Source organism: Rhinopithecus roxellana, chromosome 2 (genome assembly GCF_007565055.1).
Source record: "Rhinopithecus roxellana isolate Shanxi Qingling chromosome 2, ASM756505v1, whole genome shotgun sequence".
Classification (NCBI taxonomy): domain Eukaryota; kingdom Metazoa; phylum Chordata; class Mammalia; order Primates; family Cercopithecidae; genus Rhinopithecus; species Rhinopithecus roxellana.
The window spans coordinates 184,531,449-184,543,252 of record NC_044550.1 but is presented as its reverse complement, the minus strand read 5'-3'; the positions used below and the strand labels follow the sequence as shown (position 1 = coordinate 184,543,252).

General features: G+C 40.2%; 1 protein-coding gene across 7 annotated transcripts in view; it reads left to right on the top strand.

The window, feature by feature from the left end:
• RUFY3 (RUN and FYVE domain containing 3) overlaps positions 1 to 11,804 on the top strand; it is a 106,892-nt gene that overhangs the window by 23,705 nt on the left and 71,383 nt on the right. The window contains exon 1 of one of the 7 annotated variants that reach the window (XM_030924931.1): positions 6,183 to 6,429. The exons of 5 other annotated variants lie outside the window; for them this stretch is intronic. The gene's annotated coding sequence lies outside the window, so the exon portion shown is untranslated. Of the gene's footprint in view, positions 1 to 6,182; positions 6,430 to 11,804 lie in introns of those variants that run through there. One more of the 7 variants, XM_030924925.1, reaches the window with a different exon arrangement.

The window sequence follows — 11,804 nt, the reverse complement described above, 5'->3', positions numbered from 1 at the left end:
ATAGCTTAGGCTAGGCGGCCTTAAACATGCTTAGAAGACTTAAGTTAGCCAACAGTTGCGTAAAAGCATCTGGCAGCACAGTACCCTGTAGCGTATTGGTTGTTTACCCTGATCTGAGGCTGATCGTGTGGCTGAGTAGGATGATGTGGCTGACCGGGAGCTGCGGCTCACTGCTGCTGAGAGAGGGTCATGAGAGAGGATCACCTGGCATATTGCTAGCTCGGGAAGAGATCAAAATTCAGAATTTGAAGTAGGGTTTCTACTGAACTCATATCACTTTCTCACCGTTGTAAAGTTGAAATATCGTAAGTTGAATCCCCATAAGCCGGGGACGATCTGTAAATTGAAATTAGCCTAAAAGACAGCAGTAGTATCGTATTTCAAAAGAGAAAATGTTATTTTGCATATATTGCCTTTACTCTGTAAAGTGTTTCAGACAGATTTTTTTTTTTAATAGAATTTGTGATCTAAGTACCATTCCTTGTTCTTAAACTAAATGTCCAGCTTTTGGTCTATTTTCTTTTTTATTCCACATCCCTACTGTCTGTTATCATTTTTTTGATATTCATATGGTTTGAGTAGCAGGCAAAGTTAAAAATTGCAATTTAAAATAATTTTTATGTGCTTTTTAAAGTGAAGCCAAGTTGGATTTTTAAAATAAGATTTTTTTTTTTGATTACAAAAGGATATTTGTTGTGGAGATTTGGAAATTTCTTCTTTTTTTTTTTTAATGAGGCCTTGAGATTTGGAAATTTCTAAGTAGAATTTTGACACAGAATTCAAAATGACTGAAGAAATCTGCTGAATACCTAATGAGTCTCTTTAGAGTTGGGTGGATATTAATTAGACCATGGAAAACTTGATTGCTCTCAATATGGGGTATATTTGAGAACAGTAAAGGAATTAGTACAATAATGGGGTTGATTGGACAATTGGTGTTTTAGCTACTGTGATGGTCATTAATTTAGAGATAATATAGGATAGTGGTTAAAAGTATGGATTTTGTGGCTTGGACCTGGACCTGGATTCAGTTCCTTTACCCCACTATTCAGTAGTCATGTGACGTTGCACGAGTTACCCCTTCATGCTTGAGTTGTTTTTTTGTTTTGTTTTAAGACAGAGTCTCACACTGTCGCCTGGACTGGAGTGCAATGGCACGATCTCGGCTCACTGCAACCTCCACCTCCTGGGTTCACACAGTTCTCCTGCCTTAGCCTCCTGAGTAGCTGGGATTACAGGCGCACACCACCACACCCAGCTAATTTTTTTGTATTTTTAGTAGAGATGAGGTTTCCACATATTGGCCAGTCTGGTCTCCAACTCCTGACCTCAAGTGATCTGCCCACTTCAGTCTCCCAAAGTGCTAGGATTACAGATGTGAACCACCATGCTTGAGTTTTTCTCTCCTCTTAACTGGGAATATTAATGGTAACTACTTGAGAGTTTAGGAGGATTAAATGAGATAATTAATGTAAAGCACTCTGTAAATGGTAGCTATTTATATTAGTAGTTGTTCATGAATCAGTAGCTGGAGCCACAGCAGTTTAAGCCATATTCTTAAATACGTTGCCATTTTATTTTATATTTATATTTTTATATCTAACTTTATAGAGTAGTCTAAACAAGTTATTTATCAGACAGACTAAAGATGAACATTAGTAGTAGCTTAAACTCAAGTTTTAGCATTGTCCTTTCTTGAACCTCTATAAATAAGAAAATAATTGATTAAAAATCAATGAGTTATCAGTTATCAAGAAATATGTGTTTTTCTTTTCCTTTTTTTTTTTTTTTTTTTTGAGACGGAGTCTTGCTCTTGTCACCCAGGCTGGAACGCAGTGGTGCAATCTTGGCTCACTGCAACCCCTGCCTCCCCGGTTCAAGTGATTCTCTTGCCTCAGCCTCCCAAGTTGCCAGGATTACAGGCACCCACCACCATTTCCGGCTCATTTCTGTATTTTTAGTAGAGATAGGGTTTCACCGTGTTGGCCAGGCTGGTCTTGAACTCCTTGAACCCGCCTTGGCCTCCCAAAGTGCTGGGATTACATACGTGAGCCACCTCACCCTGCCAAAATATGTGCTTTTCTATTAACCTTCTTTTAGGGATGAGGAATCTGACATTGAGAGGTGATGCACAGATGATCAGTTGCATGCAATAAAATATACGTCTGGCCCGATTAGTTACTTTCTGCCAGGAATTATTTACTCCAAGTGTTAAAAATGTATTATCTCATTTAATTTTTACAACAATCTTTTGAGCCTAGATATAGTTATTAACCCCAATTTACAAATAAACTGACATTTGGCCAGGCGCGGTAGCTCACACTTGTAATCCCAGCACTTTGGGAGGCTGAGGCGGGTGGATCACCTGAGGTCAGGAGTTCAAGACTAGCCTGGCCAACATGGTGAAACCTCATCTCTACTAAAAATACCAAAAAAAAAAATGATTAGCTGGGCATGGTGGCAGGTACCTATAATCCCAACTACTTGAGATGCTGAGGCAGGAGAATTGCTTGAACCCGGGAGGCAGAGGTTGCAGTGAGCCGAGATCGCACCACTGTACTCACTCTAGCCTGGGTGACAAGAGTGAAACTCCAACTCAAAAATTTAAAAAAGTAAAATAAACTGACATTCAAGGATGTAATAACTGGTAGAGGCAGGATTCAAACTCAGACAACCAATGGCTCAACTCATACACAATACTCCTGTCTCAGAATTCTAGAGTGCAAGTCCAACAATAGGCCTGCATTTAATAGGGGGAGTCTTCTTCCCAGTCTCTGATGATATATTTCCAGAAGTTTTATACACAATTGAACACAGCATTGGCAACTTAAGTACAGTGAGCATCCAGATAAGGCCAAAAGCATCCCAGCTGGGACAGGCTTGGTGATTGCCATCTTGTTTTGTTTTTGTTTTTGTTTTTTTGAGAGGGAATCTCGCTCTTGTTGCCCAAGCTGGAGTGCAGTTGTGCGATCGCGGCTCACTGCAACCTCTGCCTCCTGGGTTCAAGCAATTCTCTTGCCTCAGCCTCCTAAGTAGCTGGGATTACAGGTGCCTGCCACCACGCCTGGCTAATTTTTGTACTTTTAGTAGAGAAGGGGTTTCGTCATGTTGGCCTAGGCTTGTCTCGAACTCCTGACCTCAGGTGATCTGCCCGCCTTGGCCTCCTGAAGTGCTGGGATTACAGGCATGAACCACCACGACCGGCCAGTGATTGCCGTCTGTTAAAGTGGAGATTGAGCTTTTTGTCCACTTGTTTTCTTTTTCCTCTTTTCACTCACTTTTATAAAGTAAATGGAAATATTTACATAATTGTGCATATACTACCAAACAGCAAAAATAGTACACTGCTGAAACTGACCTGGCTGGCAAGTGACATCTCTGTATGCTAAATTTAGCTTTCTGAAGCAGATGTACAAAAGCAATAAGAAAAGCTGTTTTGTTTTGTTTTTGTTTTGAGACGGAGTTTCGCTCTGTTGCCCAGTCTGAAGTGCAGTGGCGTAATCTCGGCTCACTGCAACCTCCGCCTCCCAGGTTTAAGCGATTCTCCTGCCTCAGCCTGTCGAGTAGCTGGGATTACAGATGCGTACCACCATGCCTGGCTAATTTTTGTATTTTTAATGGAGACAGGGTTTTGCCATGTTGGCCGGGCTGGTCTTGAACTCTTGGGCTCAAGCAATCACCCGCCTCAGCCTCCCAAAGTACTGGGATTACAGGAATGAGCCACCACGCTTAGCCTGAAAAGCAGTTTGGGATAGCAGTAATGTTCGAGATTACGGATTGTTTGAAATAGTAGCTACTATTTCGTTACATTGTAATACATAACCATTACTCTTTTAGCCAAGCATTCTCATGCCCTTCTTTGGATTATTTTTTTTTATTCAATGTTTTTTCAAACTCCTTTTCAACATACTTACCTGTTCCAGTCAGACTGTGCTTCAGTAAAACCCTGATTATTCTTTTTGTTTTACTATTCCAACTTGTGATTCTTCATGCCAGTGTTACATCAGGAAGGGTGATGAACCCCTGATTCGCTTCATCTACAAGTCCTTCTGTAACAGATCTCACACCTTTCATGTCCTGAATCACTGGGTAGCATCTGGGACGTTTGTTTGAATATGCTGGGAATCATTCTCCAGTTATTTAATTTATGGGATTCCTTATTTCTGAAGTTATATAGAAAGTTCTTCAGGACAAACCTTTTCTTTGGCATTCTTCAGAAGGCCACATAGTACTGTGTACTATTTATGGTAGATATCCAACAAACTTCTGGTGAACTCAGTGATTCCCTATTACTCCATAAAACCATTTTAAAAGAAAGAATTTTCATGCTACTATAAAGACACATTCACACGTGTGTTTATTACGGCACTATTCACAATAGCAAAGACTTGGAACCAACCCAGATATCCATCAATAATAGACTGGATAAAGAAAATGTGGCACATATACACCATGAAATACTATGCAGCCTTAAAACAGGATGTGTTCATGTCCTTTGCAGGGACATGGATGAAGCTGGAAACCATCATTCTGAGCAAACTATCACAAGGACAGAAAACCAAACACCGCATGTTCTCACTCATAAGTGGGAGTCGAACAATGAAAACACATGGACACAGGGAAGGGAACATCACACACTGGGGACCTGCAGGGGGGCAGGGGGCTGGGGGAGGGGTAGCATTATTATAGATATTAGGAGAAATACCTAATGTAAATGATGAGTTGATGGGTGCAGCAAACCAACATGGCACATGTATACCTATGTAACAAACTTGCACGTTGTGCACATGTACTCCAGAACTTAAAGTATTAGAAAAAAAAAAAAAAAAAGCTGGGAGCAGTGGTGGGCACCTGTAATCCCAGCTACTCGGGAGGCTGAGGCAGAAGAATCACTTGAACCCGGGAGGCAGAGGTCGCAGTGAGCCAAGATCACGCCACTGCACTCTAACCTGGGCAACAGAGCGAGACTCCATTTCTAAATAAATAAATAAATAAATAAATAAATAAATAAATAAATAAAAGATTTTGTCTTCCTCCATTACATACAATTTAATTTATGGTTTCTAATGTTTTCTTTATTTTCAATTTTTTAATCTCATATTCTGGACCAACTATATATTATTTGGAAAATACAAGTTTAGAATAATGTAATAATTTATTGTTTTAAATGTATCTATTAAAAATATATAGTATTGATGACAATATGGGACAACTTGGGGCCTCTGCTAGTGAGAATGTGCGTTGGTACATCCTTTATAGAAATCATTTTATCATTGTGAATCAAGGACCCTAAAAAAATTAATTCTCGGTAATTGTACCAGACACGTATCCTAAGGAAATAGTAAGAGATACAAACAAAAAGTTTATGTATGTACTGTGTATTTATCACAGTATTCTGACTTCCTGTAGCACAATCTTGAGAGCAACTTAAATAGCCTAAGAGGAAAATTATTCAATAAGTTGTAGAACACCTTACACTAAAAATTATTGTGGAATGATATTTGATGTATAGGGTAATGTTTGGATATAACTTTAAAAGCTGCCTCTTAAGCTGCATATTTACTATAGTCACAATTTTTTTAAGCATAGGTATACATAAACACAAGTGAAAGGAAATATATCAAAAATATAAAAATTGATTATCTCTGGATAGTGGAATTAACAGGTGATTTTTATAATATTCTTTATGTTTCTTTATATCTCCCAAATATTCTACAAGAGGACATATTACTCTAATATGAAAACAAATGCTCCTTTTTCAAGGGAAAAAACTTTATGAAAATTAACAGGTGTGCAATCATCCATCCAACAAATATTTGTATTATATATCAGTACCTTCTATGACAGTTTCACACATCTGTGAGTGGGAATGTTTGCCTCACAGCAGGGCTACTGCTTTAGATTCAGTTTCCAATATAATTTTTTAAGATTTCTATTAGGCATTTTATTTTTAGCTTTTTCACAGACCTGTGTTTATTTACTGGCATGCTTTGTTTTCTTAGCTGTGTAAATGCTATTTGCAGTGTATGGGGGGGCCCACAGTGTCTAGATTTAGAAGCATTTACAGCATTTGATTGATTCCTTTCCTAAGTGTTTGGAAAATAAAACCTGAGTCATTGGGATTCTCTTTTTCACAGAATTGTGTTATTGTTCTTTGCTTTCACTGTGGCACACCCCGTTTTGTAATTGGCCCTTGGTGAGATTACAGAAACATTTGTTGCCACCAGTGCAGTCCGCCTTAGATTTACACTGTCAGGTTCTCTGAGCTGTGATTATGTGTTCAGAAGGCAGTCTCAGTGAACTTCTCGAAGTGAGAAGGTTGTAGCTTTTAATACAGTCTCAGAAGCCTATGGGACAAAGTTCTTGGACAAGGTTCATCCCTTCTTGTTGCTCTGTCCTGAAAATAACCTGGCTAGTCACCCTTTCAAGGTAAGTTTTACCCACTTGGCTTCTAGGATTTTGTAAAATTCTAAATCTGGGTGAGAAATATCAGTAGCTCTGTACTTGTATGCCAGTTCCTATCTAAACCACAAAAGAGCTGCATGTTGCCTCTGACCTGACCATAATATACTCTGCATAAAATCAGTTTTTCCTTCCTGTTTCAGGGCTACTTTCAGTTTCTTCCTATCTCCTTGATACATCTGCACTGGCGTTGGCTTCAGTGCACTGTCATTAACCGTAGTGCCTTACAGTCTTTTCTTCTATTGGTGAGCAAGCCTTTTCTGAATTTTCGTGGAACGGAGCTTCTACTTTAATCTTTAATTTGTGCCCTTCATAACAGAACTCACATTAATTCTTCTTTGGGTTATCAGCTTCTAACACCCAAAAGTCGTTTGTCCTAAACTAATCACTGAAATATGAATCATTTTCCAAAAGGAAATGCTGTGCCAGATAAGATAGCTGCCGCTCAGTGATAGAACTCAGAACATGGCCGGGCGCGGTGGCTCAAGCCTGTAATCCCAGCACTTTGGGAGGCCGAGACGGGTGGATCACGAGGTCAGGAGATCGAGACCATCCTGGCTAACATGGTGAAATCCCGTCTCTACTAAAAAAATACAAACTACTAGTCGGGCGCGGTGGCGGGCGCCTGTCGTCCCAGCTACTTGGGAGGCTGAGGCAGGAGAATGGTGTAAACCTGGGAGGCGGAGCTTGCAGTGAGCTGAGATCCGGCCACTGCACTCCAGCCTGGGCGACAGAGCGAGACTCCGTCTCAAAAAAAAAAAAAAAAAAAAAAAAAAGAAAGAACTCAGAACAGAATTCACGTTGTCAGATTCCCAAGCCTGGGTACCAACCACGATCTGGTTGGAAAGAGCAAGTGCTGTCGTTTGAGAGCATCCACAATACTCTGTACTCTTGAGTAGCTGGTTCTGCATTTTGCTTTTCTGGTGGTGCCCCTCTTGAGGGGGAGGTGGAGAGTATACAATTTGGCATGTTTTTTCATTGTGGTTCCTCTAGTCCCCACCAGTCAACTGTGACTACTATGAAGTGCTTTTGAGTACAGGGCTATAAATACTAAAATCTGTTCCTTTGCAATTTTTGGTATTTGAGCTTTTCCAGAGAACAAATAGAAGTATTTGATGAGCTTAGAAGCACATGTGTAGAGGAACAGTGAAAAAGACTTCTCCCCAAATGGCTGCTAAGTAATTATATATTTTTCATCATAATTAAATATTCTCAAAATTGTATGTCAGTGTGTTGAAAACAATGTTTTTAAAGAAAATATTGGCTGGGTGTGGTGGCTCACACCTGTAATCCCAACATTTTGGGAGGCCAAGGCAGGCGGATTGCTTGAGCTCAGGAGTTCAAGGCCAGCCTGGACATCATGGCAAAACCCTGTATCTACAAAAAAATTAAAAATTAGCTGGGTGCGACTGGGTGCTGTGGCTCATGCCTGTAATCCCAGCACTTTGAGAGGTCAAGGTGGGTGGATCACCCGAGGTCAGGAGTTCGAGACCAGCCTGGCCAACATGGTGAAACCCTGTCTCTACTAAAAATACAAAATATTAGTCAGGCGTGGTGGCAGACGCCTGTAATCCCAGCTACTTGGGAGGCTGAGGCAGGAAAACTGCTTGAACCCAGGAGGTGGAGGTTGCAGTGAAATGAGATCACATCACTGCACTCCAGCCTGGGCAACAAGAGCAAAACTTCGTCTCAAAAAAAAAATTAGCTGGATGTGGTGGTGCATGCCTGTGGTCCCAGCTAGTCAGAAGGCTGACAGGGGAGGATGGTGAGATTACTTGAGCCCGGGAGCTCGAGGCTGCTGTGAGCTGTGATCCTGGGTGACAGAGTTGAGACCCTGTCTCAAAGAAAAACAAAGAAAGAAAAGAAAAAATGTTTTTAGCATTATTATGTATGGATATTTTTAATGAAAACAACTTTAGTTATAGAGCTGATATATTTGCATTGTAAGTCACAAGATACAGAAAAGTATAAAATACGAAATAATAGAATGCACCTACATTTCTAATACTGCTAGGGACAACCACTGTTAAGATTTAGTATCAGATGCTCTTTTTCAATGTATGCACTGAAGGTTCACTTGCAAACTCACAAAATTTTATATGTGTATGATCATACCACAGCTGTGCTGTGACCTGCCTTTTTTCCTCTGCAATATCTTTCCATGTGGGTAAATTGAAATTTGTATCATTTTGTTTAATGTCTTCAGTTGTTGGATGTGCCATAATTTCTTTTCTTTTTCTTTCTTTCTTTTTTTTTTTTTTTTTTTGAGACGGAGTTTTGCTCTTGTTGCCCAGGCTGGAGTGCAATGGCGTGGTCTCAGCTTACTGCAACCTCCGCCTCCTGGGTTCAAGTGATTCTCTTGCCTGAGCCTCCCGAGTAGCTGGGATTACAGGCGCCCGCGACCATGCCCAGCTAATTTTTGTATTTTTAGTAGAGACGGGGTTTCATCATGTTGGCCACGCTGGTCTCAAACTCCTGACCTCAGGTGATCCACCCACCCTCACCTCCCAAAGTGCTGGGATTACAGGTGTGAGCCACTGCACCTGGCCTGGATGTGCCATAATTTCTTTGACTATTTCTTTATTACAGGCATTTAGGTTGTTTCTAAATTTTTCTACCCAAGACAGTTTTGGAAAAATTGTTATGTGTATAACTTGAATATTTTACCAATTTTTAGTTTTTAATTTTTATACACATTGCCAAGCTACTTTAAACAATTAAAACAAATGTTGACTAGCATGGTATCATAAACTTTCATATTAGCTACTTATCAAAGCTTGGTTTTGTCTTTCCTGCTGCAGTTGGTTGCATTTTTCTCATGCTGTATTAACATCTGAACTTTCCAAAGGATACAGTTGTGGTTTTCAAGACAGTTGGTTCAGCAGCTGTAAACCTCATGATACTACTTTCTCTACTTTTTTTTTAAGCTAACAGTAGTGTTCTAAGCAGAAGAGAGTTTTTACTCTTAATTGTGCAATGAGAAACTGCATGCTTTTCTAAGATTGCTAGAATTTGCTTTTTGGGATGAAAAGGCTGCATGCGGGGATTTCCTTTTTATTTCTTATAGAGATATAAAGCTAGGGTATATATGAGATATACTACATTTTGTCTGAGAATCCCACAGTGTCCAGTCCTGTGGACAGCAGCTTCCCAACTAAAGTATCTTAGAGACGTTATCTCTGCCAGCATAGCCATTCCAGCATGAGAGCAAAGGGTCTACTGGTCAGGGCTTCCTTTCCTCATCCCCTCACTCCCCATCAGGCCTGGTCCTCCTTAGCCTTCTAGTGTCACCTAGCTGCTCACCTAAGAATCTGTTTTATCTTCACTTATGTGACTAATATTAATTCCTCTTTTTTTTTTTTTTTTTGAGATAGGGTCTTGCTCTGTCAACCAGGCTGGAGTGCAGTGGTACCATCTCAGCTCACTGCAATCTCCACCTCCTGGGTTTAAGCAGTTCTCCTGCCTCAGCCTCCTGAATAGCTGGGATTACAGGCACACACCACCACATCTGGCTAATTTTTGTATTTTTAATAGAGACAAGGTTACACCATGTTGGCCAGGCTGGTCTTAAACGCCTGACTTCAAGTGATCTGCCTGCTTAGGCATCCCAGAATGCTGGGATTACAGGCAGGAGCCACCACCATGCCCAGCCTATTAATTCCTTTTTTTTTTTTTTTTTTTTGAGATAGGGTTTCACTCTGTCACCCAGGCTGGAGTGCAAGTGATACAATCTCAGCTCATTGCAGCCTCTTCCTCCCAGGCTCAAGCAATCCTCCTGCCTTGGCTTCCTCAGTAGCTGGGATTAGAGGCATGCACTACCACACCTGGCTAATTGTTTTTGTATTTTGGCAGAGACAGGGTTTCGCCATGTTGTCTAGGCTGGTCTCCACCTCCTGGACTTAAGCTATCTGCCTGCCTTGGCCTCCCAAAGTGCTGAGATTACAAGCGTGAGCTACCACGCCCAGCCTTAATTCCTTTTAAACCTTGTGTCATAGTTATTTAGATCTCAAGGGCATTGTCTATGGGTGTTTCATTTTTTTTTTTTTTTTTTTTTTGAGATGGAATTTTGCTCTGTCACCCAGGCTGGAGTGCAATGGTGCAATCTCGGCTCACTGCAGCCTCTGCCTCCCGGGTTCAAGCAATTATCCTGCCTCAGCCTCCTGAGTAGCTGGGACTATAGGCATGCGCCACCATGCCTGGCTAATTTTTTGTATTTTTAGTAGAGACAGGGTTTCACCATGTTGGCCAGGATGGTCTTGATCTCCTGACCTCATGATCCACCCGCCTCGGCCTCCCAAAGTGCTGGGATTACAAGCGTGAGCTACCATGCCCAGCCGGATGTTTCATCTTTTTAACTTCTATTGCCTTAGTAAAGTCTTTTGCTCACCATAAATGCTCAATAAATTTTATTTTATTTTTATTATTTATAGTATTTTATTTTTATTATTTATAGTATTTTATTTTATTTGTTTTTATTTTATATTACTTTATTTTTGAATCTCACTCTGTCAGCCAGGCTGGAGTGCCATGGCATGATCATAGCTTATTGCAGCCTCAAACTACTGGCCTCAAGTGATCCTCCTGTTTCGATCTCTCAAATAGCTTGGTCTCCCTATATTGAGCAGGCTGTTCTTACACTCACCGGCTAGGCAGTGTTCCCACCTCTGCCTTCCAAAGTGCTGGGATTACAGGCATGAACCACCACACCCAGCCTCAGTAAAATTTAAATGGCTCAAGTGTTGATGACTTAATGTGTTACCTTTTCTGGGGCTATTTGTTGTTTTTGTTGTTGTTGTTGTTGTTGATTTTTGCTGATATTTTGGGGGAGAAAGTAGGCCTTGGCCTAAATTACTAGATTATTAGAACAAAACCTCAAAGCATTTATGAAAATTAATATATGACAATTGCTTTGTTATCAAGCTAATAATACTGTGGTTAGTTTAATAGCACCTCAGCTGTTAACTTGTCATTTGGTTTATTTAGGTTGACTTATTTTTTTTCCTTTTTAATATTTAGCTTAGCTGGCTTTTTAAAATTCCATTCACTCTATTGTCTTTGAATAATTATGGCAAATATACTTAGAGAAATCCAGTTGTAAGTGTAAAGTTGACATTGAGTACCTATGATTTGCTAAGTACTTTAAATTTATTAGATTTTATTTTCACAATAGCCCTTCAAAGATGTATGTGATATATCTGTGTTTGGGGCTTCAGAAAGGTGTTCCCTTAAGAAACTAATACAGTTCTAAAAATTAACACTGTAAATCAAAGACACTTTGTCTCAAGGGGACAAAATAACCCCCAGGCCTTGTAAAATCTGTCACTTGGTTGCCTATAGCAATA